The sequence below is a fragment of the Anomaloglossus baeobatrachus genome, chromosome 2 (assembly GCF_048569485.1).
Source record: "Anomaloglossus baeobatrachus isolate aAnoBae1 chromosome 2, aAnoBae1.hap1, whole genome shotgun sequence".
NCBI classification, from domain to species: domain Eukaryota; kingdom Metazoa; phylum Chordata; class Amphibia; order Anura; family Aromobatidae; genus Anomaloglossus; species Anomaloglossus baeobatrachus.
In genome coordinates, this window is record NC_134354.1 from 670895846 (window position 1) to 670923288 (window position 27443).

The 27443-nt window shown below is 49.4% G+C and overlaps 1 protein-coding gene across 1 annotated transcript in view; it reads right to left on the minus strand.

Annotated features, from left to right (window-relative positions):
• LOC142289954 (chymotrypsin-like elastase family member 1) overlaps window positions 1-27443 on the minus strand; it is a 62074-nt gene that overhangs the window by 27636 nt on the left and 6995 nt on the right. The gene's annotated exons all lie outside the window — the stretch shown is intronic.

Genomic DNA, 27443 nt, shown 5'->3' on the forward strand with positions numbered 1-27443 from the left:
CCCTGCGTCCCCCGTGCTTCTTGCTTGGAGGTCCCCCCGGCTTGCTGCGACTCGGGACTCTGCCTCCAGCATCTCTGCATCCTGTCCCCAGCCTCCTGTGCTTGCCTCTGGCTCCCGGGCTTCGCGCATGCGCATTAGGGCGCAGGCACGCTCATTCACCTTTCCTTAAAGGGCCAGCATCCCTTGCAGTGGACCTCTCCATCGTCCCTCTGCTTCACTTCACCACCGGCTCCGGATTACATCTGAAGTCTCCAGCCTGCACTCGTCACTGGTCCCGGACTCCGCCTGCTGTCTTCACCCGGCTCCGGTCATCCGTTCTGATTTCCTCCGGTCCAAAATCATCACGGGACTGGCCTCAGTATTCCCTCCGGACTTTCCAAGGACGCTCCCGGTATCCCGCCTGTGTTCCGGCCACTGTGCATCTAGGCCCTCTGGGGTGGTCGCCAGACAGTCCCTGTATAGGGGTTCGCTCCTGGTGGCCTCCCTGGGGGAGTCTGGTGCACGGCCCAGTGGGTCTACTCCTGGACTGAACATAACAACTGCATTGAGAAACACATGATGGTGTCTCCGCGGTGTTGGATGTTGATTTCCCCGATTTCAACCATCCTTACCTATGTAGTCTTCTACTAGGCATTGCTCCCACTAGCCAGTTTCCTACTCCACACTGATGAGGGGCAAATACCCTGAAACAGCTGCCTGTGGATGGATACCATGTTTTGGTATAGGCGGTTTCTTTGACTGGAGACTGCCCTTCCCGTGGTTGTCCCTTCCCGGTGAAAGACCAGGCTAGTTTCCTGCCAGCATTGAGAAACATGTGATGGTGTCTCGGCGGCATTCTTGTTTTGCATATTTTCCCAGAGAGCCTTGTTCTAGTGTCACTGCGTTGAGAAACATGTGATGGTGTCTCCGCGGTGTTGGATGTTGATCTCCCTGAGGTCAACCATACTTACTTATGCAACCAATCACAGACCCTGTCTGCGTGTCGCCATCGTGGTGTTAAAATAAATTAATTAAAAAAAATAAATTGGCATAAGGTTCCCCTATATTATGATACGCAGCACATATAAAGCATACGGCTTCAGGCTGCAGCCCCCACCCGTGCGCTTTTCTTGGCTTTGCAGCAACATAAGAGGAACTGCATGAGGCTTTTTTTCTAAAAAAAAAAAAAATTAAATAAATATTTTAAACAACAGCGTATGAAATTTTGATACCCAGCCATGATAAATCCCGACAGCTGGGAGCTGGTATTCTCAGGCTGAGGAGACCCATACTTATTGTGCACCCCACAGCCTAAAAATAGCAGCCTGCAGGCGCCCAGAATTGCCGCATCCATTAGATGTGACAATTCCGGACCTTTACGTGGCTCATCTCGATTTCCCTGGTGTGGTGCCAATCGGAGTAATAAGGGGTTAATCACAGTTCACAGCTGCCATGGTGTCTATGAGACCCCACATTACTAATCTATAAGTAAAAAGTAACAAAAAAATCCTTTATTTGAAATAAAATACAAAAAAAGCCCCCTCTTTCACCACTTTATTAACCCCAAAAGCACCCAGGTCCGACCTAATCCACACGAGGTCCCATGAAGATTCCAGCTCTGCTGCATCTGAAGTCACAGCGAGTGGCCATAGAACATTCTGCCCACTGTACACTTCAAGCAGAAACTGAGTGAGATGCACAATCAGCGGTGACATCACTCAGGTTATTTGAAGTTACAGCTGGAGGTTCCTACAGTCCTCCACCTGTGATCACAAGTAACTTCATCTGAGGTGACATCATTAAACTAAGTGACCTCGGGTGAGGTTCCCTGTGATCACAGGTGGAGGGCCATGGGAACCTCTACCTGTGATCGCAAATCACTTGAGTGATGTTACCGCTCATCGCCCGACTGATTCATTCTCTCCCTGAAGCTCACAGTAAGTGGTCATGTTTTATGGCCGCTTGCTGTGAGTTCAGATATAGCAGAGCTGGAATCCTCGTGGGCTCTTGTATGGATTATGTCGGACCTGGGTGATTTGGGAGTTATTAAATTGGTGAACGAGAATGTTTATTTTGTATTTTATTTCAAATAAAGGATTTTTCTGGTGTTTGTGTTTATTTCCTTTCATTTACATATTAGTAATGGGAGTCTCATAGATGCCTTCCATTACTAATAAAGCGCTTAGTGGCAGCTGTGGGCTGTTTTAAACCTCTTATTACCCAGATAGCCACTGCACCAGGGCAATCAGGATGAGCCGGGTAAAGTTCTGGGATTATCACATCTAATGGATGCGACAATCCTGGGAGGCTGTAGTCTGCTATTTTTAGGCTGGGGGGCCCAATAAGCCTGAGAATATCAGCCCCCAGCTGTCGGACTTTATCATCGCTGGGTATCAAAATTGGGGGAGGAGGGGGATCACACCGGTTTTTAAAATTATTTATTTTTAAAAAAGCCGCATGTGGTTCCTCTTATTTTGATAAGCCCCCAGCCAAGATAAGCGGACGGCTGTGGGCTGCAGCTTTATCTATGCTGGTATCATAATATGGAGGTACCATATGCCAATTTTTTAATTTATTTTTCTTTATTTATTTTTACTTCAATCTACAGTGACCTGCAGACAGGGTCTGTGATTGCAAGGAGACAGATGCTGTCACCCAGGCTGGGGGTGCATCTGACTGCAAGCAATCAGAGATACCAGGACTGCCGGTGGGTGGGGGAAACAGTGAATATGCATGAAGGTAAATGAGCGGCCCCGGAAGAAGAATGAGTAGCCCCAAAAGCAGTTACAGCCACGCTGGAGACTTGGTAAATAGAGCGCGTTTGCTCTAATCCCCCAATCCATTCTACCATAATTTTTAAGCGCCGAATTCTGGTCCCCATAGACCTATATGAGGGCTGGAGTACTGTTGGATATACGGGATCAATTTTGGGCTGGACTTGGTTTTTTTCGTCTTCCGGTTAGTTCCACCGATTTTGGATGTTTGCGAGTCTGCCCATCGCTAATTGTAAACGAAATGCCCAGCTCAGTGAAAATGGGACCATACCCTATTTATTCTTAGTACAAGAGACTAAGGAAAAACCCAAAAAATGAGCTGTAGCATGAGTTGGTATACATTAAACAAGAGTGTTAGCTACTATCCTGATTTGGGTACACCTTGTCAAAGTGGGATGGCTTTACATTTATTTGATCAAAAATAGTGTTTACTAAGTGTCAAATGTTTACTTATATGCACTATTGCTTTTCACTTATTTATAGCAGGGTATATATCCATATTATTTTTATCTGGGGTTTTGTTTATTTAATGGCCAGTGTGAACATGCACTTATAATTTGTGTGTATTCCAACAGATGCTCCAGTTCATTTATTTTTTGTTTAGTCTTTTGTACTCAGTACAAATATGGTTTGGCCTCCTTTTCACTGAGCTGGGTACTTCACCTATAAGGGTATGTGCCCACGATCAGGACTCACTGCGTTCTGGACACAGCGGGTCCTGACCTACGGGGCCGCGCGTCTCCTCCGCAGGAGATCACAACTGCTTGTACTAATGATCAGGGTGTGTTCTCCCTATGGAGGGCCCATGCGATTCTGCAGCAAACAATTGACATGCTGCGGTCTGGAAACAAGCAGTGCAGGTCAGTGTTTGCTGCAAAAAAAAAAACCAAGCACAGTGAATACTGGATTTCAAGAAATCCCGTCCAATGTGCTTGTATTGTACAGTGCAGCGTGTTGGACACAGCTGAAACACACTGCGTCCAATACGCTGCAAACACTGATCGTGGGCATGCACCTTGATGCTTCCCATGGCTAGGAGTCCATTGTCGGGATCCAGTCACTCTCTGCCCTTATTCACATTAAGGTCAGTTCTGACACATTGTAAGGTTTTAATATTAGAGAGTGTTAGGGATCGTCTCGATTTGGGTACACCTTGTTGCGGTGGGATGGTTTTTTTTTTTTTACATAAAATAGTGTTTACTAAGTATCCTATGTTTATTTATATGTACTATTGTATTTTTCTTATTTAAAGCAGGGTGTATGTCCCTATTATTTTTTATCTTGGATTTTGTTTGTTTAATGGCCAGTGTGAACTTGCTCCTATAATTATTTGCATGTATATCAACTCATCCTCCTGCTCATTTTTTGATTTGTCAATGAAAAAGAACTGACAGAAGGTAGTACCAAGACTATGGAGCCTTTTATGTGTATTTACTGTAAAAAAAAATCCTATATTCATCAGACATAAAATATACAGTCATGGCTGAAAGTGTTGGCACCCTTGAAATTGTTGCAGAAAATTAATTATTTCTTCCAGAAAATGTGCAATTAAACATGTTTCACATCCTATACTGTACATGTTTACTTTCAAAAGGAACCTGAAAACGTACCTCTCCCGACAAGCCTACAATCTGCAGTAACCCTCAGTCCACTACAGCGCAGCACTACCATCTCTACCCTCAACTACTGTATCCTCGCCCATATCTTGTAGATGGTAACCCTCGCAGGCAGGGTTCTCTCGCATCCTGTATCTGTCTGTGCCTTGTATTGTTCATGATTATTGTACTTGTTTTATCATGTATACAATCTCAAGGCTACAAGTCCATTTCCAGAGATCTTGATTTTCCTTTGTCCACGGTGTGCAACATTATCAAGAAGTTTACAACCCATAGCACTGTAGCTAATCTCCCTTGACGTGGAGGTCAGTGACAAGTTGATGAAAGGTGGTAATGTAAAGGCCACGTCACACTAAGCAACATCGCTACCAACATCGCTGCTAACTAACAACTTTTGTGACGTAGCAGCGATGTTGCTTAGTGTGACATCCAGCAACAACCTGGCCCCTGCTCTGAGGTCGTTGGTTGTTACTGAATGTCCTGGGCCATTTTTTAGTTGTTGCTCTCTCGCTGTGAAGCACACATCGCTGTGTGTGACAGCGACAGAGCAACAACTAAATGTGCAGGCAGCAGGAGCCGGCTTCTGCGGACGCTGTTAACCACGGTAAACATCAGGTAACCAAGAAGCCCTTACCTTGGTTACCCGATATTTACCTTTGTTACCAGCGTCCCCGCTCTCACGCTGTCAGTGCCGGCTCCCTGCTCTCTGCACATGTAGCCGGAGTACACATCGGGTAATTAACCCGATGTGTACTGTGGCTAGTAGTGCAGGGAACAGGGAGCCGGCACTGGCAGTGTGAGAGCGGGGACGCTGGTAATGAAGGTAAATATAGGGTAACCAAGGTAAGGGCTTCTTCGTTACCCGATGTTTACTGTGGTTACCAGCGTCCGCAGAAGCCGGCTCCTGCTGCCTGCACACGTAGCAGAGTACATATCGGGTAATTAACCCAATGTGTACTGTGGCTGTGTGTAGGGAGCCAGCGCTAAGCGGTGTGCGCTGGTAACCAAGGTAAATATCGGGTTGGTTACCCGATATTTACCTTAGCTACCAAGCGCAGCAGCACTTCTGTGGCGCCCTGGACAAGCCAGGTCATCACAGAAAAACACCAACACACCCCACACCCCGGTTAGGCACACCGAAGCCAAACACAAAATCCTTGTTGCCTTCCTCCAGGGGCTGATGTCCACACCAGGGGGTGGGCCAGGCGGGTGGTCCCGCCCACCGAGGCGTTCACAGTCCTGGAGGCGGGAAAAGGAAGAGGAGAGATAGAGTTTAGAGTTTTAAGTGAGAGGAAGTAAAGTGGTAGAGGAGCAGACTGAAGGCGGTCCGGGTGTGTGGCCCGGACAGTACAGCAAGGTTGGCAGACGGTGGTGACCGTCTGCAGGAGAGGCCGATTAGAGTGAGCCGTAAGGACCGTGGACGGGTGGTGGCCCGGCGGTACCGGACCGGTGAACAAAGAGAAGCCAGCACCATCCGGCAGGGCTTACGGAGCCCGACAAGGCCAGCAGTCGCCGTTGAATTTGTCAAATCCGTTAGCGAAGGGAACCTCCGGGGTTTCCCAGCAGTCAAGACCCGATTGAAGGCGACAGCTCAAACCGTAAAGGGAAACACAGTCACCGCCAAGGCTAAAGTTCCCAGGGCCAGAGCCTGCGGGCAAAAGGGGCTCCTTCAGCACCCATCCAAGCTGGGGAGCAGGTTACCGGTGGGAACCCATTGGAACCGTACACACTACACAGGTGCAGGGAAAGGCAGTCGCCATCAACCTGCCAGGAGGAGAAACACCGCAGCCATCTGTGGGACCCGTCCATCCAGCCGTTTGTTTTACTGGAGACTTTGCATTCGTCATTGGCTGAGTGAGTACCACCGTGCCGTGCGGCACAGCGCTGCCCCCGCGAGCCTGCACCTTACCTGGCCCCATAACCCGCCTGCCATCCATCCCTACCCCTCACCGGGCCCCGGGACGACCAACCCCCCTACCCACGGAGGGGAGAACCAACATCCAAGCTGCTCCCTGTCATCGCTCCCGGGATCCCCGTCTAGAGCAGCGGTGGTGTCACCAATCTCACCACAACCGTGGGTGGCGTCACGGACAATATTCCTAAACCCAAACCACCTCCCTTTCACTCACGGGCGAGGAACGCCGCTCGAGTCCCCGGGATCCGGCCCACCGCTCGAGCCACCACCGAGCAGCAGCAGCCGGACCCGAGCAGTGGGAGAGCGCAGCATCCCCTCCTCCGCCCAAGACAACTTGGCGTCACGAACAGGATCTTACCGCTCTGCCGTCTGGTAGAGGTGCGCCTTGTGACCGCTGGAGGTGTCCGGCCAAAAAATTGGAGAAGCCTCCATTTTGGGCACGAAAAGTCCCCGCTCGAGCATCTCCTCGAGTAGTGGAGGCGCGAAAGCCGAAACCCCGCCCCGATAGAGGAGGAGCCAGAAAAATAATAAGGGGGACGGAAACAAGATGTCTGCGCCCGACGGAGCCGCTGGAGGAGCGGTGGTCGCAGCCACAGTGGCACCCGCGGATGGGAATGGGCCCGCCCAGGTCCCGGCCGCACTGGCAGGAGGTGCCATGGCCCCAGCTCTCGCTCAGGTGATGCCGTTCTCCTTGCCCTATGTGCCCGGAGCTACCTGGCTGCCGCAGTACGATGGGAAACCTGATGCATTGCAGGTTTTCCGGAAAAAGCTTAGCCCGCTACTGGAACTGTACCCCCTAACTGATAAGCAACGTGCAGCGGTAGTGCTGGGGCAGCTAACCGGCGCGATTGAGCAGGAGGCGGAGACCTGGGCCGAGGGGGACCGGTCCTCTGTAGCCACCATCTTTGAGAAGCTACAGACTGCCTTTGAGACCCGTACCGAAGCCGAGCTGCAGATGCAGTTTTACCAATGCTGACAACGGCCCGCGGATAGCATTCGGGACTACGCCTTGCGTCTGAAAACCGCCCTCCACACACTGAAGCGGGTAGACACCATCAACGATGCGGACAGCAACAAAATGCTAGTGGAGCAGTTCGTACAGGGGATGAGGTCCTCGGAGGACCACAAGCACCTTCGGCTCTGGGCCCTAGAACACCCTGATGTGGGCTTTGCCGTGTTAAAGGAACGGGCCATTAAAGCTCTGCAGCCTCCAGCGTCGGAAGTCCCTGAGGTAGCCCCGTGGCCAGCTGAGACGGCTCCCGTCGTGGTGGCCCCTGCCCTCCCAACACCTCCGGTACCTGCAACCCCAAGCGGCATGATGGAGGAACTGGCTGCCCAAGTCCGCCGAATGGATGGGGACCTCGCCAAGATCCTTGCCGCACTCCAGCCTCCGACCAGATTCCAGCCCCCGGCGAAGATGCAGCTCGCCGACAGCCCTGAGGACGTCCCCTGGATGCAGCGGAGAAGGGCCAATGACTCACGGTATGGACCCCCAATTTGTTACAGGTGCAGCAAGCACGGCCACTACTCCCGACGGTGTCCGTTAAACGAGAAACCCCTGGGGCCACGGCCCAATCCTCAGGAGTAGAACCCCATGGCCCCCCAGACTGGTGGGACCGGTACAGCGGAGCCCGACCCATCATCCCCGTGGCAGTGGACGGTATCCCGCTGATGGCTCTCCTGGACACTGGATCACAGGTAACCACCATACCATACACACTGTATCAGCGGTATGGGGGAAAGGACGAACTAGCCCCTCCAGACGCCAGTATGACACTGATTGCCGCTGATGGACTCCCATTGACCCAAGTAGGGTAAAAACAAGTGGCCATGACTGTGGGACGAGCTGAACTGCAGCACCAGGGAATGATTGTGATAATGAATGAACCCAGTGATCATAACCCGAAAGTAGTGCTAGGGACTAATGTGATGGAGCACTGCATGAGTGACATGCTGACCCTACTGCAACAGCTGGCCGCCACAGCGGCAGGGAGCCGACAGAGAGCTGTGCAGCGTGAGATTCGGGCCCTGATGTATCGCCAGCATGTGAACTCGACAGGAGGGGAGATTGGAGGAGTGAGAGTGATGGATGCGGCCCCTTTGATTGTGCCTCCCAGGAGCGAGATGATGATTTGGTGTAGGGCAGCGGTAGGGCCCCAGGGGCATGACTACCCCGCCATGATAGAGCCCATGCACTCCGAACACTGGCCCACAGTAATGGCCGCCCGAGGGGTGGTAGACGTAAAGAAAGGGAGAGTGCCCGTGAGGGTGCTGAACTGCGGGGAGGAAGAGGTCAGGCTTCCCCGGTACGCTACCCTTGCCAAGTTGCTCACTCTAGATCCCCACACCATCCACGAGGCCGTTCCCCCAATCTCACCGCCTACCGCCAGCACTCACCCATCCCAGGGGGGATTAGACGAGTGGTTCCGAGAGTTACACGTAGGCACTGACGATACCCCTACACATCACAAAGAAGGAGTATACCGGGTGGTACGGGAGTATGAGCGAGTTTTTAGCAAACATCCTCTAGATTTTGGGCAGATTAAAGGGGTCCAACACCACATCCCCACTGGTGAACACCCCCCTATTAAAGAGAGGTATAGGCCTATTCCCCCTGCACACTATCAATGTGCCAAGGACATGTTGAGGAACATGAAGGAGGTAGGGGTTATCAGGGACAGTTGTAGTCCCTGGGCTGCCCCGTTGGTGCTGGTTAAGAAAAAGGATGGCACCATGCGGATGTGTGTGGATTACCGGAAGATTAACCAGATAACGCATAAGGACGCTTACCCTCTGCCCCGCATTGAAGAATCCCTGGCTGCACTAAGAACCGCTAACTACTTTTCCACCCTTGACCTCACCAGCGGGTACTGGCAGGTGGCTGTGGCGCCAGAAGACTGGGAGAAGACTGCATTCGCCACTCTTATGGGACTCTGCGAGTTCAACAGCATGCCGTTCGGGCTGTGCAATGCCCCCGGGACCTTCCAACGGCTGATGGAATGCTGTCTGGGACACCTAAATTTCGAGACCGTCTTGTTGTACTTGGATGATGTGATTGTGTACTCACAAACGTATGAAGCCCACCTGAAGCACCTAGCCGAGGTGTTCGCGTCCCTTGCTAAGTATGGGATGAAGTTGAAGCCAAGCCCTCCAAGTGTCATCTGCTGAAGCCTAGAGTGCATTACCTTGGACATGTGGTGGGTGCTGAGGGTGTCGCCCCCGACCCCGAGAAAATCACCGCCATCCAGGACTGGCCGAGGCCGACTACGGTGAGAGAAGTGAGGCACTTCCTGGGCCTGGTGGGGTATTACCGTCGCTTCATCAAGGGGTACACGAAGATGGCTGCCCCCATGCAAGACCTCCTCGTGGGACAGACCAAAGGTGGTAGACCCCTAGGAGCCCCACTGGTGTGGGAAGAAAGGCATGAGGAATCCTTCCGCCAGCTGAGAGCGGCCCTGACCGGAGAAGAAATCCTAGAGTACCCTGATTACAGCCACTCCTTCATCCTCTACACCGATGCCAGCAATGTGGGCTTGGGGGCAGTCCTATCCCAGGTCCAAGACGGAAAGGAAAAAGTGATTGCGTATGCTAGCCGAAAGCTCCGACCGACTGAGAGAAACCCTGAGAACTACAGCTCTTTCAAGCTTGAGCTCCTGGCACTGGTGTGGGCTATCACCGAGCGGTTCCGCCATTACCTGGCAGCAGCTAAGTTCACCGCTTTCACGGATAATAACCCGCTGACCCACCTGCACACAGCCAAGCTGGGCGCGTTGGAGCAGCGGTGGGTGGCCAGGCTAGCCAACTACGATTTCACCATCAAATACAGGGCCGGCCGTGCCAACGTTAATGCTGATGCACTCTTTCGGATGCCCCACCTGTCGGAATAAGGGCCCGAGGATGACGACCTCGAAGAGATTGAGTTGCCTGCCGCCAACTGAGAAGGTGCATGTCCATCAACAACGGGTGAACCTGGACCCACTGCCCAGTCAGGAGTGGCAAGAAGCTCAGGACCAGGCACACGCTGTCCGCCTGGTCAAGATCCTGGTGGAACAGGGCGCTGCTGGGATAGACCCTGCCGCTCCTGCCGAAGCCCAACGCCTGTGGCGAGAACGGACCCGGCTGTACCTACACCAGGGGAAGTTGTATCGTTAGCTGATTAACCCGAGGACCCATGAGAAGGTCCGCCAGCTGGTGATTCCCCAAGCTAACATGCCCACCGTCCTGCAAGCATACCATGATGGTGCTGGGCACTTCGAAGAAACTAGAGATGCTGTTGAGAGAGCGGTTCTATTGGAGTGGAATGCGGGAATCTGTGGAGGCCTGGTGCCGAGAATGTGGCCCTTGCGCGCTGAGAAGGAAAGACGAGGCCAGCCAGAAGGCGCCCCTACACCCGATCATTACGCATAAACCGCTGGAGCTGGTTGCCCTTGATCATGTAAAGCTCACCCCCAGACGAAGTGGGTACACCTACGCTCTAACCATTGTAGACCACTATTCAAGGTTCATGGTGGTTGTCCCAGTCAAAGACCTAACCGGCCGTACCGCCGCTAGAGCGTTCCAGGCTTATTTCTGCCGACCACATGGGTACCCTGAGAAGGTGCTTACTGACCAAGGCCCGGCCTTTGAAGGGGAGGTATTCCAAGAATTCTGCCAGTTGTACGGCTGCAAGACGATCCGGACCACACCTTACCATGCCCAAACCAACGGCATGTGTGAAAAGATGAACCACCTAGTCCTGGGCCTCCTTAAGACGTTGCCACTGGAAGAGCGGAACCTGTGGCCGGAGAAGCTACCTGACCTGGTCGATATGTATAACAACATCCCTTCCAGCTCAACGAAGTGCACTCCAGCATACCTGATGAGGGCTCGCCCCGGCCGGCTGCCGGTGGATTTGGAAATGGGGTTGGAAGCTCCGGAAACACTCCCTTCGACAGCTGAATGGGACACTCGGCGGAGGGTGCAGTACCGACAAGTCCAAGAATATGTTGAAAAGAACTTGGGTCAGAGTCGGGAACAATAGGAGCAGAGCTTCAACAAGAAGGTGTCTGCTGGTCCCTTCCAGCCTGGAGATGTAGTGCTGAAGCGAAAAAGGAGGACCCACAAGCTGGATGATCAATGGGAACAAACCCCGTATGTAATACAGCCCACAGGATGGGAGAATGGGAAGGCTTACCAGATCAGCCGTGACCAAGGAGGAACTCTGGCCACGGTTTCCCGGGACCATCTTAAGAGGTGCCCCCCCGTGTTGAGGGTAGCGGCTGAAACTCCAGTTCCCAGAACGGCAGAGAAAGAAAAGGAGGTGATCCATACCATGATGGGTGATTTTCCGGCAGACTGGCCTACACAGAACGGCGTGGTGATTCTTCCAGTGATACTGTTCCCACAACCCGTGGATGAGGAAGTAATGGAAGTGATCAACCATGAGCCAGTGCCCAGGGATGAACCTGTACCCAGCTCCCCTACGCCTCCGCCTGCCCTACATGATAGCAGGGAGGAGGAACTGGTTGTTCCCCCTGCCGCATTGCCTGTCACCACTGACACCGGGCCCCGAAGGTCCACTCGTCCCAACCTAGGTAGACCCCCACTTAGGTTTAGGGGAAACTACTCTTTAGAGGGGGGCTTTGTGTGTTGAGAGTACTGTTAGAAGTTTGTGAATGATAAGAATGATTACCCAAACGTTCACCTGATTAACTACCTTGATTGAACCGGTTGTTGCCGGCAACTGTTGTCCCCGTGGGGACTGTATGCAAACCGATGCGTAGAAACTGCTACGGACAAGCCCGAGAACTAGCAGGGCAACCACGAACTTGTGGTATGTAAATAAAAATGTTGGCTTGAAACCGTGACCGCCTCCGGAGAGGCAGTTTTGGGAGGATGGGCCTGGAGGAAAGGGATGGCCCAGGCCCGCCACTACCGTAACCGGTGGCGATCCTCCGGGGGGTTCAGGGGTCCGCATGGACGCGGGTCCCCTGAAGGGGACAGAACCCGCTCGGGCAACTTGGTGCTGGACTGGGGTCAAGGGGTGCTGCCCATTTGCTTAGGGGCAGCATCAGGGCCAGGTTGCTTGGGTGGGAGAGAGCGAAAACCGTACCGTTAATAAAGACAACCGTTAGAAACGTTTAAGAGATGTGCCTCCCGATGTGGGAAGAATACAAAATGCTTGTTATACATGTTTTACCGTTTTATCTTTACAGTTAAAATAAAACCGGTGATGGACGGGCAGCCCGCGGACGGTCTGCATTTTACTAAGAGGGAATGTGGCGCCCTGGACAAGCCAGGTCGTCACAGAACAACACCAACACACCCCACACCCCGGTTAGGCACACTGAAGCCAAACACAAAATCATAGTTGCCTTCCTCCAGGGGCTGATGTCCAAACCAGGGGGTGGGCCAGGCGGTTGGTCCCGCCCACCTAGAAGTTCACAGTCCTGGAGGCGGGAAAAGGAAGAGGAGAGATAGAGTTTAGAGTTTGAAGTGAGAGGAAGTAAAGTGGTAGAGGAGCAGACTGAAGGTGGTCCGGGTGTGTGGCCCGGACAGTACAGCAAGGTTGGCAGATGGTGGTGACCGTCTGCAGGAGAGGCCGATTAGAGTGAGCTGTAAGGACCGTGGACGGGTGGTGGCCCGGCGGTACCGGACCGGTGAACAAAGAGAAGCCAGCACCATCCGGCAGGGCTTACGGACCCCGACAAGGCTAGGAGTCGCCGTTGAATTTGTCAAATCCGTTAGCGAAGGGAACCTCCGGGGTTTCCCAGCAGTCAAGACCTGATTGAAGGCGACAGCTCAAACCGTAAAGGGAAACACAGTCACTGCCAAGGCTAAAGTTCCCAGGGCCAGAGCCTGCGGGCAAAAGGGGCTCCTTCAGCACCCATCCAAGCTGGTGAGCGGGTTACCGGTGGGAACCCATTGGAACCGTACACACTACACAGGTGCAGGGAAAGGCAGTCACCATAAACCTGCCGGGAGGAGAAACACCGCAGCCATCTGTGGGACCCGTCCATCCAGCCGTTTGTTTTACCGGAGACTTTGCATTCGTCATTGGCTGAGTGAGTACCACCGTGCCGTGCGGCACAGCACTGCCCCCGCGAGCCTGCACCTCACCAGGCCCCGTAACCCGCCTGCCATCCATCCCTACCCCTCACCGGGCCCCGGGACGACCAACCCCCCCTACCCACGGAGGGGAGAACCAACATCCAAGCTGCTCCCTGTCATCGCTCCCGGGATCCCCGTCCAGAGCAGCGGTGGTGTCACCAATCTCACCACAACCGTGGGTGGCGTCACGGACAATATTCCTAAACCCAAACCACCCCCCTTTCACTCACGGGCGAGGAACGCCGCTCGAGTCCCCAGGATCCGGCCCACCGCTCGAGCCACCACCGAGCAGCAGCAGCAGCCGGACCCGAGCAGTGGGAGAGCGCAGCGTCCCCTCCTCCGCCCGCGAAACTTCCACGCGGCGCTGCTGGCTGGGGGCTGGGACACTGGTTGCTGGTGAGCTCACCAGCAACTCGTGTAGCGACTCTCCAGCGATCCCTGCCAGGTCAGGTTGCTGGTGGGATCGCTGGAGCGTCGCAGTATGACATCTCACCAGCAACCTCCTAGCAACTCACCAGCGATCCCTATCAGGTTGGATCGTTGTTGGGATCGCTGGTAAGTTGTTTAGTGTGACTGGGCCTTTAGTTAGTCCTGATGGAGGATAAGCAGCCCCAATCAAGTTCCAAAGAAATTCAAGCAGTCCTGCAGATGTTTCTATATCCAGAGGTTTTGTTGCATTAGCAATAATAATAATAATAATAATAATAATAATAATAATAATCTTTATTAATAATTACAATAATTTGGTTTAAAGTATGTGGATGATTTATGGCATTCTGTGTTTCATTTTTAATGTATTGAATTATCTGCTTTCTTTTTATAGTACTATGTATAGTATATAATGCAGATTTCTGTGGTTTAAGCGAAGGTTGAAAAGTCATTGAAATGGTTTCCATTATAAGGTTACACATAACGCGATATTTATGGTGTTCCCGGTTAGGTACAATCTATACAATGTGACTTTTATGTCTAAATGTAGAACTCTGGTGCCACACACTTTTTCAATCTAATTATGATTCGGATAATGGATTAAAAAAGGGGGGAAATATGATATGAAAAGTCACACCTATTTTTAAGTTTTTAATTTGTTCATCGATTGAGTTTTTCTATTAAGTTTTCTTTATATTTTTATCTTTAGTGGAGGATACAGCAGACATACATATATTTCATGATTGATCTGATGTAACAAGAATTGTCAGATTTTGAACATGTCTCAGATGAGCCCATTGCTATTGCAGATTTTGAGTTTTTCTGTAGATGGATTCAGATAGCAAGATGCTGGTTGATTCTACACTGGATATGCTGAGTTTACGCAACATGAGGTAATAAAAATCGAACCACTCACTCCTCTCCCATCGGAATAGGAAAACGAGATGAAGATTTGCGATCGCTGTGGTTTGTAGAGCAGAAATGGGTAAAGCGGGCTTTACACGCTACAATAAATCTAACGATGTGTTGGCGGGGTCACGTCGTAAGTGACACATATCCGGCATCGTTAGTGTTGTTGTAGCGTATGAAACCTACGTGCGATTGCGATTCTACGAAAACACGTTGATCGCATACACGTCGTTCAAATTCTAAAAATTGAACGTCCGGTTGTTCAATGTTCCCGAGGCAGCACATATCGCTGTGTATGACACCCCGGGAACGATGAACACAGCTTACCTGCGTCCCGCCTGCAATGCGGAAGGGAGGAGGTGGGCGGGATGTTTACGTCCTGCTCATCTCTGCCCCTCCGCTTCTATTGGCCCACTGCTGTGTGACGTCGCTGTGACGCCGAACGTCCCTACCTCTACAGGAAGAGGATGTTCGCCGCCCACAGCGAGGTCGTATGGAAGGTAAGTACGTGTGATGGGATTTAATCGTTTGTGTGACACGGGCAACAAATTGAACGTGCCGCACATACGATGGGGGCGTGTGCGATCGCATACGAGATCGCATGTGTAATTGTAACGTGTAAAGCAGGCTTAAGACAGTCAAATGTGGATATATGTAGCAGATCTTTTCTAGTGTGACGTGATAAACCTATAAAGACTGCATATGAGCCCAGGTGAAGGCTCTCCTGTTATCAAAGGAGCCGGTGACTAATGGAGCCGGAGGAGATGCTCGCACAGGTGCAGATAACAAAGAAGCAGTGAATGGGCCTAGAGTTGAGAGTCTTTTACCAATGCAGTACCACTACCATACCTCGGGTGGCACCTGTCACTTCCATGACATCTGTCACTACTCGTGTTCTTAAATCCCTACAGGAACAAGCAATTCAGCAAGGAATGGAGTGTGAGACGCAGGGAGCCAGTTGACTGAGGAAGGTTTGTGGATAAAGGGTGGTAAGATTTCTCTGCCATGAGTTCTCTACTCAATAATGGCCCAGGTAACCCATGAACACATGTGACAAAAACCGTTATAAGTGTGGTGGTGGACAAGATATGGGCGGCACCACTGTTCAGTACCCAGGTGGTCAGACACACCCAGACTTGTAAGACCTGTGCTTAATACAAGGTAGAAAAACTAAAAAGACCTAGTAGAAACATACCCCTCATCCGCTCTACTGCTTCGGTGATTGCAGATTAGTCATATAAACCTAGACGTGATTTGTATGAGTTTGTGCGTGTTGTGTGAATTTCTTTTCAGGCTTGTTCTGAAACATATTCAGTATAGAAAACGTTATTGCTGAAAAACTCATGATGGTAGTGATCCTAAATCAGTGTCAGGAGCACATGGTCTCAAGCCAGGAGACTGGGTGATCCTAAAAGGATAAGTGAGAAACAGCCATGAGTCAAAATCAGATGAGCTGATCCAGCTTTTCCCGACCACAGTAACTTCCATGAAACTTGAGGGAAAACCCATCTAGAGACCACAGCCGCTGTAAAGAGTCATGGTACCAGCAGAATGGGGGTCACAACACACATAGTGCTGGATTATCTCACATAAGACCTTATGGAGAATTTCTGGATTGGGGATGATATATGGGAAATAACCATGATAAGGGAACAATGGGTACAGGAACATTATACAAATAAAGACTCATGGTGGGAAAAACATTATCTGACCTGAACCAACCAATTAGTTTAAGAATTTAAGTGACTTTTAAGGATAACACATACCTGTATGTAACTGGTATTGTCTTATTTGTTGGTATATGAAGCCGTAAAAGTTCTACTCTATGTTAGGGTTGCTTCATACATAGCGAGATCGCTACGGAAATCGCTGCTACGTCACGGTTTTGGTGACGCAACAGTGACCTCATTAGCGACCTCGCTGTGTGTGACACTGAGCAGCGATCTGGCCCCTGCTGTGAGATCGCTGCTCGTTACACACAGCCCTGGTTCGTTTTCTTCAAAGGCGCTCTCCCGCTGTGACGCACACATCGCTGTGTGTGACAGCGAGAGAGCGACGAAATGAAGCGAGCAGGGAGCAGGAGCCGGCATCTGGCAGCTGCGGTAAGCTGTAACCAAGATAAACATCGGGTAACCAAGGGAAGCCCTTTCCCTGGTTACCCGATATTTACTTTCGTTACCAGCCTCCGCCGCTCTCGCTGCCAGTGCCGGCTCCTGCTCTCTGCACATGTAGCTGCAGTACACATCAGGTAATTAACCCGATGTGTACTGTAGCTAGGAGAGCAAGGAGCCAGCGCTAAGCAGTGTGCGCGTCTCCCTGCTCTCTGCACGTGTAGCTGCAGTACACATCGGGTTAATTAACCCGATGTGTACTGTAGCTAGGAGAGCAAGGAGCCAGTGCTAAGCAGTGTGCGCGGCTCCCTGCTCTCTGCACATGTAGCGACGTTATGATCGCTGCTGCGTCGCTGTGTTTGACAGCTAAGCAGCGATCATAACAGCGACTTACAAGGTCGCTGTTACATCACAGAAAATGGTGACGTAACAGCGACGTCGTTGTCGCTGTCGCTATGTGTGAACCCACTTACTGAAGGTAATCAGATCCACGTGTAAGGGAAAAACCTGTCAAAGAAGAGATTCATTAGTGTTGTGATACAACTATGTATATTCGGGTGGGGAACTATGGTGAAGTCCCGAGGACGTGGGTAGCGAGCTCCTATACACCTCCTGATATACCCAAAATTGGTCACGGAAGAGAGCAAAGGCTTTGCATTGTTTATCCCACGGACAGCATAAAAGGGGTGGGAGATACTCATTTAAGCTGATGTGTTAGAGGACCACGGTAGGGTCAGAAGGTTAATAAATAGTGATGATCGAATATCACAAATATTCGGCTTCACGAATATTCGACGACTAGGTCACCACTATGCGAATATTCGATGCGCAATGTAAGTCTATGGGAAGCCCGAATAATTGCTATTCGGCAACTATTTGGGTTTCCCATAGACTTACATTGCGCATCGAATATTCGTAAATAGTCGAATAGCGGCAACCTATTAGTCAAACATGGGTGTAGCCGAATATTTGAGGTATTCGATCATCCCTATTAATAAAGTATTTAGGGCGGACTGTTGAGGAGAGCCATTAGATCAAATACTTCTGCAAACCTCTGGACATAGAGGACTGTGAGAAGTGTGTTCAATGAAATCAATTCTCTGTACAAAAGCCAGTCTTCAGAGTTATCCAAGATGGCCCCGATGACATCATAGAACCGCCCATCAGCATCACCAAGATGGCCCCAGATGACATCATAGACCCACCTACGATGACATCCACCAATCAGCTCATGGACTAACACATGGTTCAACCCACTGACCAATGGACACATCTAGGTATGCCCACTGTAGAGCCGACCATGCCCCTTTCCTAGGTTATATTTTCATGTTTCAGTTGAAATAAACTTTGTTCTGGGCTATCTTTAATCGAGGAAAGATGAATATCCAACTGTGTGTGTCTGATACCATTTTTCAAGCATGCACTCAATCCAATACCAATTAGGTCAGGCAGTAGGCAACACGAGTGAACCCTGGTTAAGTGTTTACCTTAACATAAGAATATAGGCGCACAACGTCTTTGAGACGTCTGCATACCATCTGTATTTGAAGCAGCTGATGCTTCTGGAAAATGCTGGTAGTGTTTTCCCTGAAGTGTCTGTTCTGATGTCGTACTGGATGTTTTTTGTAGTGGCTTTGTTTCTGGTATGTTTTTTAACAGTATATAAGTGGACGCCGCCAGTAGAATAGGCCAGTCACTTCTATTAGCTACTCCACAGCTCAGTTAATAATTGCTGGGAAATACAGAGTTTCCATCCAGCAGAAGCACCTGTACAATTAAAACCCTGCCCACCTAAATTAATATATGCTAAAACCAGCGCTTTTTTGTAAAAAATATTTGGCGGTACGCATCTCTGAGGCGAGGAACGGGGGGAGGGTGCTGTTAGGCGCCGGCGGCCGAGATTGAGGAGCGGGGGGGGATATCTGTCAGTCAGCGGCCGAGATTGAGGAGCGGGTAGGGGTGCTGTTAGGCGCTGGCGGACGAGATTGAGGAGCGGGTAGGGGGTGCTGTCATGCTGTCGGGTGGCCGATCCTGTGCACGGTTTGCCTGTTGAGGCGCTGGGCTGCGGAAAGCAGCAGTCCCCATTCAGCTCCGCCCCCAGCCGCATTGCCGCCCCTCTGAATATAATGCCGCCTGAGCAAACTGCTCAACTTGTCCAATGGACGGTGTGGCCCCGTTTTTCATTATTCAGTTTTGTAGTCTGTACGCTAATTTCAATCAAAAACTATGTAATTCAGATTTCAAAAGAAAAATAAAAGATGACTAATACTGTATAATCAATTTTTTTTCATTTGCAAAATATGGTTTTCGACTTACCTAGACTGTATTCTATAAGAAACACCAAATTTCAACCAAATTCATCAGGATCATTAACAATAGCTGATGCAGGTTCAATAGTTGAAGAACTGGTGGCCATGTTCTGCTCTATCATCTGATTTGTTTCTGTCTCCACGTCTGTTCGGGGTCTTTTGCGTGCCGGAGCCGCACCGACCGAGAAATAGTGCGTTATTTTATCCATCTAAGACAAGTTTGACGAAACAAAACTCAATGAACCCTGCTCCCTCCATTCTCCATCCCCCTGTTCCCTCCATCCTCCATCCCCCTGCTCCCTCCATTCTCCATCCCCCTGTTCCCTCCATCCTCCATCTCCCTGCTCCCTCCATTCTCCATCCCCCTGGTCTCTCCATCCTCCATCCCCCTGCTCCTTCCATCCTCGATCCCCCTGATCTCTCCATCCTCCATCCCCCTCGTGTCTCAATTCTCCATACCCCTGATCTCACTCTATCCCCCCTGCATCCTTCTTCCCCTTGCACAGCCTGCCGCCCTCTGCACCCCTCTCTCACATTCCCTGCACTCCTCCATCTTCTCTAGCTTCTTTCCCGCTGGGCAAAACTCCATGGTTCCGCCCACCCGAGTCTCATGTACGTGACATCATCGCAGGTCCTGCAGCTCCAGTAGCTGCTCTGCTTGTGCCTCTTCTCCACACATGGCTAATTTGTATAGTTTACAAATTAGCCATGTGGACATTGCCAGAGGTGCTGTCCCTCAGCACTCTTCAGATTTTCCGGTACCGGCACGTACCGCCGCAAAAAAGCACTGGCTAAAACTAAAGTATTACGGCAGACATACAGGAATGCTGAATACTGCCCCTTATCTGCCCTAAGATCAGTTTACCTTGAGCCACACCATTGGCAAGGGATGCGCTACCTTAAAGGGAATCTGTCACCAGGTTTTTGCTCCCCCATCTGAGAGCAGCATCATGTAGGGGCAGAGACCCTGATTCCATTCCAGTATACAGAGCTCATGAATATGCTGGACTACTTGGCAGCACGCCAAGTAGTCCTCTAATGATAATCTCCTGCTGATTTAGGCCCGTTTCACACGTCAGTGAAAAACACAGACGTTCTTCACTGACGTGTAAAACACGCCTATGTCCCTCCGTGTACCGTGATTCACGGCACACGTGGGTTGTCTAAGTGCAATCCGGGCTCCGTTCTCCGTGGCCCGTGATTGCACTTAGAAATCAACTCACCTGTGCCAGCTCCCGCTCTCCATGGTGCTGATCGCTCCCGCGGTGCAGCATCCGGCCGGCGATGACCCCCGCAGCAGCTGCTTCGGGGTCGGCTGTGTCGTGCATCATGAATATGCGCGACAGTAATGAGCCGGCTCAGAAGCAGCAGGGAGAACAGGCTGCAGAGAGCGTCGCTGGAGCCGGGTGAGTAAAAATGCTTTTTATTTTAGAAGCACGTTTTTTTCTGGCACGTTTTTCACGGATCACACCACTCAGTGGTCCGTGGGACATCAGTGATGCCAGAAAAAAATGGACATGTCTCCGTGCGGCAATCACGGACACGCGGGTACGCCGCACGGATACACGTGCAGTGAAAAATCACTGATGTGTGAGCAGACCCATTCATTATAATGGGTCTGCGTATGTCAGTGATTCTGGTTCGTTTAAAAAAAAGCACAAACGTACCAGAATCACTGACGTGTGAAAGGGGCCTTAGAAATCAACTCACCTGTGCCCGTTCCCGCTGCCCTTGGTGCTGATCGCACCCGCCGTGCAGCATCTGGCCGGCGCTGACCCCCGCAGCAGCTGCTTTGGGGTCGGCTGTGTCGTACATCATGAATATGCGCGACAGTAATGAGCCGGCTCAGAAGCAGCAGGGAGAACAGGCTGCACAGAGCTTCGTGGGAGCCGGGTGAGTTAAAATGCTTTTTATTTTAGAAGCACATTTTTTTCTGGCACGTGTTTCACGGATCACACCATAGTGTGGTCCGTGGGACATCCGTGATGCCAGAAAAAAATGGACATGTCTCCGTGCAGCAATGACGCACACGCGGGTACGCTGCACGGAGACACGGTCAGTGAAAAATCACTGATGTTTGAGCAGACTCATTCATTATAATGGGTCTGCGTGTGTCAGTGATTCTGGTACGTTTAAAAAAAAGCACAAACGTCCCAGAATCACTGACGTGTGAAAGGGGCCTTAAACAGTGATTTTATCAGAACTACACAAAACAGCTAAGTAAGTGACACATCACTTTCATCAGGATCTCTGCCCCTACATTATGCTGCTCTCAGATTAGGTGGCAAAAACCTGGTGACAGATTTACTTTAACGGGACCCTAATAGCATAGAATGAATGTTCAAACCAAGTACAGGCGCTCGTGGATCATGGTGGGGCCAATCATTTAAATATATCTTTCCACCTGCTTGTTTTGCTACTAGCTCCGCCCTTCTCTATGAAGCCAGAGTTGTCAATCAAAGAAGGGGGTGGAGATTGAGGGAAAACAAGCAGGTGAGAAAGTGTATTTAAGGCCCCTTTCAGATGTCCGTGTTTCAGGTACGTGTGACATCCGTTTTAGCACAGATGCCACACGTACCCATGTTATTCTATGGTGTTACTAACACGTCCGTGTTTTCACACAGACCGTGTGACCCCGCGTGGCCCCGCACGCTCACACAGAGGCATGTCCGTTTCTTCTCTGGCAGCACGGGTGTCCCACGGATCTCACACGGATCGCACACTGATCTTATCCGTGTGTCATCAGTGTGACACGTACCGGAGAAAACACGGGTTTTTGTAATAAAAAGATTTTCTATATTCACCTGTATCCAGCGCTGTTTTCTTCGGCTCTGCTGTGTCCTGCTTCTGACCCTTGCTAATTATACTTACTGAATATTCACTGCATCTCGGACCTGGAAGCTGGAGCATCGTCGGGGACAGCACTGGAGACTGCATCACTGGTGACAGGTGAGTATCCAGCAAACACTTTGTGTGCAGTGCGTCAAATAGATCATCGGAGTTCCCAATGAACTCTATTGACACTACATTACAGCCTGGAGCATGCTGATGACCGCTGTGCCTGTCATTATGATACTCCTGTATTTAACTGGGTTCATAGGAGATTGTGATTTTAGCTAATGCTAATGCACTGCTATGTATAGCACAAGCGATCAGACAATTGCAGCTTCAAGTCCCCTGAAGAAAACACAAAAGTTCAAATCACCACCTTAGCCCCATTAAAAATAATACAATAAAAAAATACACATATTTGGTATAGCTGCATTCATAAAATTATGATCTATCAAGATATAAAATAAAATAAACAGCATAAAAATCGAAACTCCAGAATTACGTTTTTTGACCTCCGCAACATTGCAAAAAAATGCAATAGGATATGATCAAAACATTGTATCTGACCCAAAATGGTATTAGTAATATCGTCAGCTCAGGGCGCATAAAATAAGCCCTCACCCAGAAACATATTCTGAAAATGGAAAGCATTATGGGTCTTGGAAAATGGCTAAAGATTTTTTTTTTTTTGCAAATTTCCAAATTTTTTCATCACTTAAAAACAAAAAGTTTACATATTTGGTATCATATTGCCAGATCAGTTTTACTGTCTATTGAACATGGTAAATAATAATAATAATAATAATAATAATTAAAAAAAAACTGTTGTGAAATTCCACTTTTTTTTCATTTTCAATACCCTTGGATTTTTTTTTCCTGCTTTCCAGTGGATCACATGATTAAAAAGTACAACTCGTCATAAAAAAACAAGCCCTCATCAGCTATGTGGATGGAGAAATAAAAAGCTATGGCTCTTGGAAGAAGAGGAGAAAACGAAAAACAAAAAATCATCTGGTCATGAACGGGTTTGAACCCTGTGTAGAATGCTGTATATGAGTGTCTACAGCAAACGGTGCCTCTGACTGTTCACAGTGGCATTGTGCTGACGGCAGAAGTCAAGTTTACCCTTTCCCAACATGGCACCATCTATAAAATATACAAATAGCCAGTAATATGTGCCACAGAGCAGTCAGGATAATACTGAACTAAGAGACTAAAGCGGGCTTTACACACAGCGACATCGTTAGCGATGTCGCTGGTGAAAGCATCCGCCCCCATCGGTTGTGCGTCATGGGCAAATCGCAGTCACGTCACACATACTTACCTGCCTAGCGATGTCGCTGTGGCTGGCGAACCGCCTCCTTTCTAAGGGGGCGGTTCGTTCGGCGTCACAGCGACGTCCCTAAGCGGCCGCCCAATAGAAGCGGAGATGAGCGGGCCGAACATCCCGCCCACCTCCTTCCTTCCTGATTACCGGCGGCCGCAGGTACGGTGATGTTCCTCATTCCTGCGGTGTCACACATAGCAACGTGTGCTGCCGCAGGAATGATGAACAACCTGCGTCCTGCAGCAGCAACGATAATCGGGATAGGAACGACTGGACAACGATCAACGATATGGTAAGTAATTTTGATCGTTAACAGGTCGTTCCTGCATTTCACATGCAACAACATTGCTAACGAGGCCATATGTGCGTCACGAATTCTGTGACCCCAACGACATCTCGTTAGTGATGTCGTTGCGTGTAAAGCCCGCTTAACAGTACCTTGGGAATTAGCCTATGATAACAAGCTTAGTGTATCTGCTTTGTATGTTGCTGTAGCGTTCCGGAGCCACTCAGTGCACTACAGGGAACTGCATTCTCACGGGGATGCAGGACCTACCCCTGGGACCTGGAACACCAGTGCCAGCAACAGCAACACACACCAAAATCCTAGTTACCACTCCACACTAGGGGGCACTGTCTAGTCAGACAAGGGGAAGGGCCACCTAGAGGGCGGAGCCTGACCAGGGAACTAGACAGCCTGGTGGGAGGGGACTGCAGTCAGTCTACAGATAGTCTGAAGTAGAAGTAGACAGACATGCCTGAGAGCTGGGTTATGTAACGGTAATCCGGGGGTACAGAAGAGTGGTTGCCAGGGCAGTTACACACGGGTACCGCTGGGACCAGAGCACGCACGGCGCATAGGGCCCTAGGTCAGGCGACAGTTTCAGACGGCCTGGAAAATACCTGCACAGTGAGGGGACCTTCATGGACCTCACTGACCCACAAATCCAGGGGCAACAGCAGTAAAGCAAGGATCAGGGTTTGGACACATACCTGCCCTACAGGGTCCACACTGACCGCCGTACGGAGAAGTAGACTGTCACCGCAAAGGGACAGTCGGGCACCAAACACTTCATGCTACGGGGACCCAACCACATTGAGAGTGCCGGGGACAGAGCAATCGAGTCATCAACTGGCACTGGAAATACAGGGACTTGAACCAGCCGTGCAAGGGTCCGGAGTGAGTAGAGACTGTTAATTACAACCCCGGTGTGGCCTCCATTATTACTACATCACATACCTCCCAGGCTCGGCCCTACCTGCGGAGGGCCTACCACCACAGCTGCCATTACCACCAGCCCTGGGAGTACCCACTTCACCAGCGGCGGTTCCACAACATTAACCGCAACCCGCAGGTTGTGTCACACAAATGACTCTTATCGCCCCTGTAAATACTCCCCATTAAAAAAAGCACCCAGGGCACGGGACCAGGCAACGGCCACCAAAGTGACATTCCCCAGTGATACACTGCCCGGGACCGAGTAAACCATTCCCTGGGTGCTACATTGCCACAAATTAAAGCTTACCTAAGAGGACAAGAGACGCTAGTAACAGTAGATGAAACATTTTCCACCTTCGCCTTATATCTGTAAAATGCCGTATGTGATAGGAGAGCTTGTATTTATAAGGTGGTAGCTCAATATTATGATTTATGAGAACTTTTGCAGGTGTCCCTAGTAATACATTTTACCTTTCACTGTTACTTTTTTAGATTATCTCACAATCATTTACAAACAGATTAAAATGTATAAATAGAAAGCAGTGACAAATGATTATATACATAGCTACCATATTAGACTTGTTTACTTTGTATTACCAGAGATTTGATAGTTTGTTGTGCTATTTTGAAGTGTGTTTGAACAGTAACCAAAGGAAATTTTGCACACGGGGTTTTAGACATTCAACCTGAATTTTCCAGGTGGAAAAACCACTGCGTATTACAATCCCAGAAGCGAAAGCTTCTGCACACATTGCAGAGAAAATTCCATAACTGATTTCCTTTCTGATGAACTGAGCGTAGGATTGTGTGTTCCATTTGCATTAATAACACTGTTCTACAGACAAATTGGTTCAGAGAAGAAAACAGTTTAACTTAATTAATTTTGTGGTGCTGAAAACGAATATGGCTTATATTTGCTGATTGGATCTAACTTTAAAGATCCAGAGAAGGTTGAATTTAAGTTTGACACATTTCATGCAGTCTTATAAAAAAAAATTGTGTCTTTTTCATTTCATCATTATTGCATTTAGTTGCTGGTCTATTACATCAACTATTTAGTCTATTGAGCCTTCAGAATTCTATCATCTTACAGTGACTACTAATCAAAAAATGCCAACTCAGCTCTGCTGACGGAATCCTAATAACAGTTGAATCACCTAATTTCACAATTGCTCTCTGTGTAAAGTATGCAGTTTTAGGATTTCTTAGCTTAGTTTCTTAACATATTGACATGTTTCTATACGTTTTTATCAGATATGCCTCCTTCTTGTATTAACAAAGAGGATAGTTTTTGCTACATACATGGATAAATCACTTTTGCATCACAAAGGCAAAACTTGGCTACCATAAAGAAAGCCTACAACCTGTATTTTGGCTGCAGATTAGGAAATCAGGACAAGAAATGGGCTCCACACATGCTGCAGTAGATGTGCATCACATCTTACCAGTGGTTGCATGGGAAGAGGCAATCTATGTATTTAAAGCCTGCTTTACACCTTACGATTTTGCATACGATATCGTATGCGATCGTACCCGCCCCCATCGTATGTACGGCATGTTCAATTTGTTGAACGTGTCGCACAAACGATTATTTTCAATCACACGTACTTACCCTTCTATACGACCTCGATGTGGGCGGCGAACTTCCACTTCCTGGAGTGGGAGGGACGTTCAGCGTCACAGCGACGTCATGCGGCAGCCGGCCAATAGAAGCGGAGGGGCGGAGATGAGCGGGACGTAAACATCCTGCCCACCTCCTTACTTCCGCATTGCCGTCGGGAGCTGCGGGACACAGGTAAGCTGCTGTTCATCGTTCCCGGGGTGTCACACACTGCGATGTGTGCTACCTCGGGAACATTGAACAACCTCACGTTCAATTTTTAGGAATTGAACGACGTGCGTGCGATGAACGTTTTAACGTTCAATCGCAATCGCACGTAGCTGTCACACGTTAAATATTACTTACGATGCCGGATGTGTGTCACTTACGATGTGACCCCGCCGACACATCGTAAGATATATTGTAGCGTGTAAAGCCCGCTTAACAATCCCAATGATCTGGAGAGAGCCAACCAATCACACTACAAATTGCTATTTCTGCATGGTGCCTCCAATTAAGAAAACAGTTTCAAGGAAGACTGGGACTTTACAGTATCCAAACATTCCATCTGCAATATGTCTAGTAGCACATACAGGAGAACTGCTGATTTCAAAAGCATCAGAAACATTTCAGTCAACTCAAGTGAGAAAGAAGATAGCACTTGGTGTCATGAAGCATCTTGCTCTCTTGACCCAGACTTTCTGTCAGCAACTTCAACTAAACCACACCTGATAACTAGTGATGGCCGGTCACTGCAAAAGTCCAGATCCATTCAGCTTCAAAAAAATCCTAGCACCTACCCAAGAGTTCTCAAGGAACTCTGGGTAACGATAGTTAAATTCTGCTGTTAAACTCTGACAGTGGGATTTAATGTGCTCTGGCGGGGAGCGCGCTGTTCCCTGCCGCCATCGGTGGACCCATGATGCGATCACAAGGTTCTGATGGATGGTAATGATAGACGGGGGTCAGCTGATAACCAATGTGGCTGTTATGACGGCGTTCCTGTGAATACCGGCAGAGCGCCGGCACTCACAGGAGATCAGCATTACTGCTGTTCATAGCTCTGATTAGCAAAAGCAATTAGACAGTTCAGGCTTGAAGTCCCCTAAGGAAACTAGTAAAATCAATGAAAAGTAAAAAATGTTTTTAAAAATATGAAAAAATTAAAAAAAACCTAAAAGTTGAAATCACCCCCCCCCTTTTGATACTTTGAAAATAAAACAATTTAAAAATAAATAAATAAACATATTTGGCATTGCCACTTTCAGAAAAAAAAATCAAAAAAAGCAATTTTTTTTACAAATTCTTTAATTTTTTTTAACCACTTAGATAAA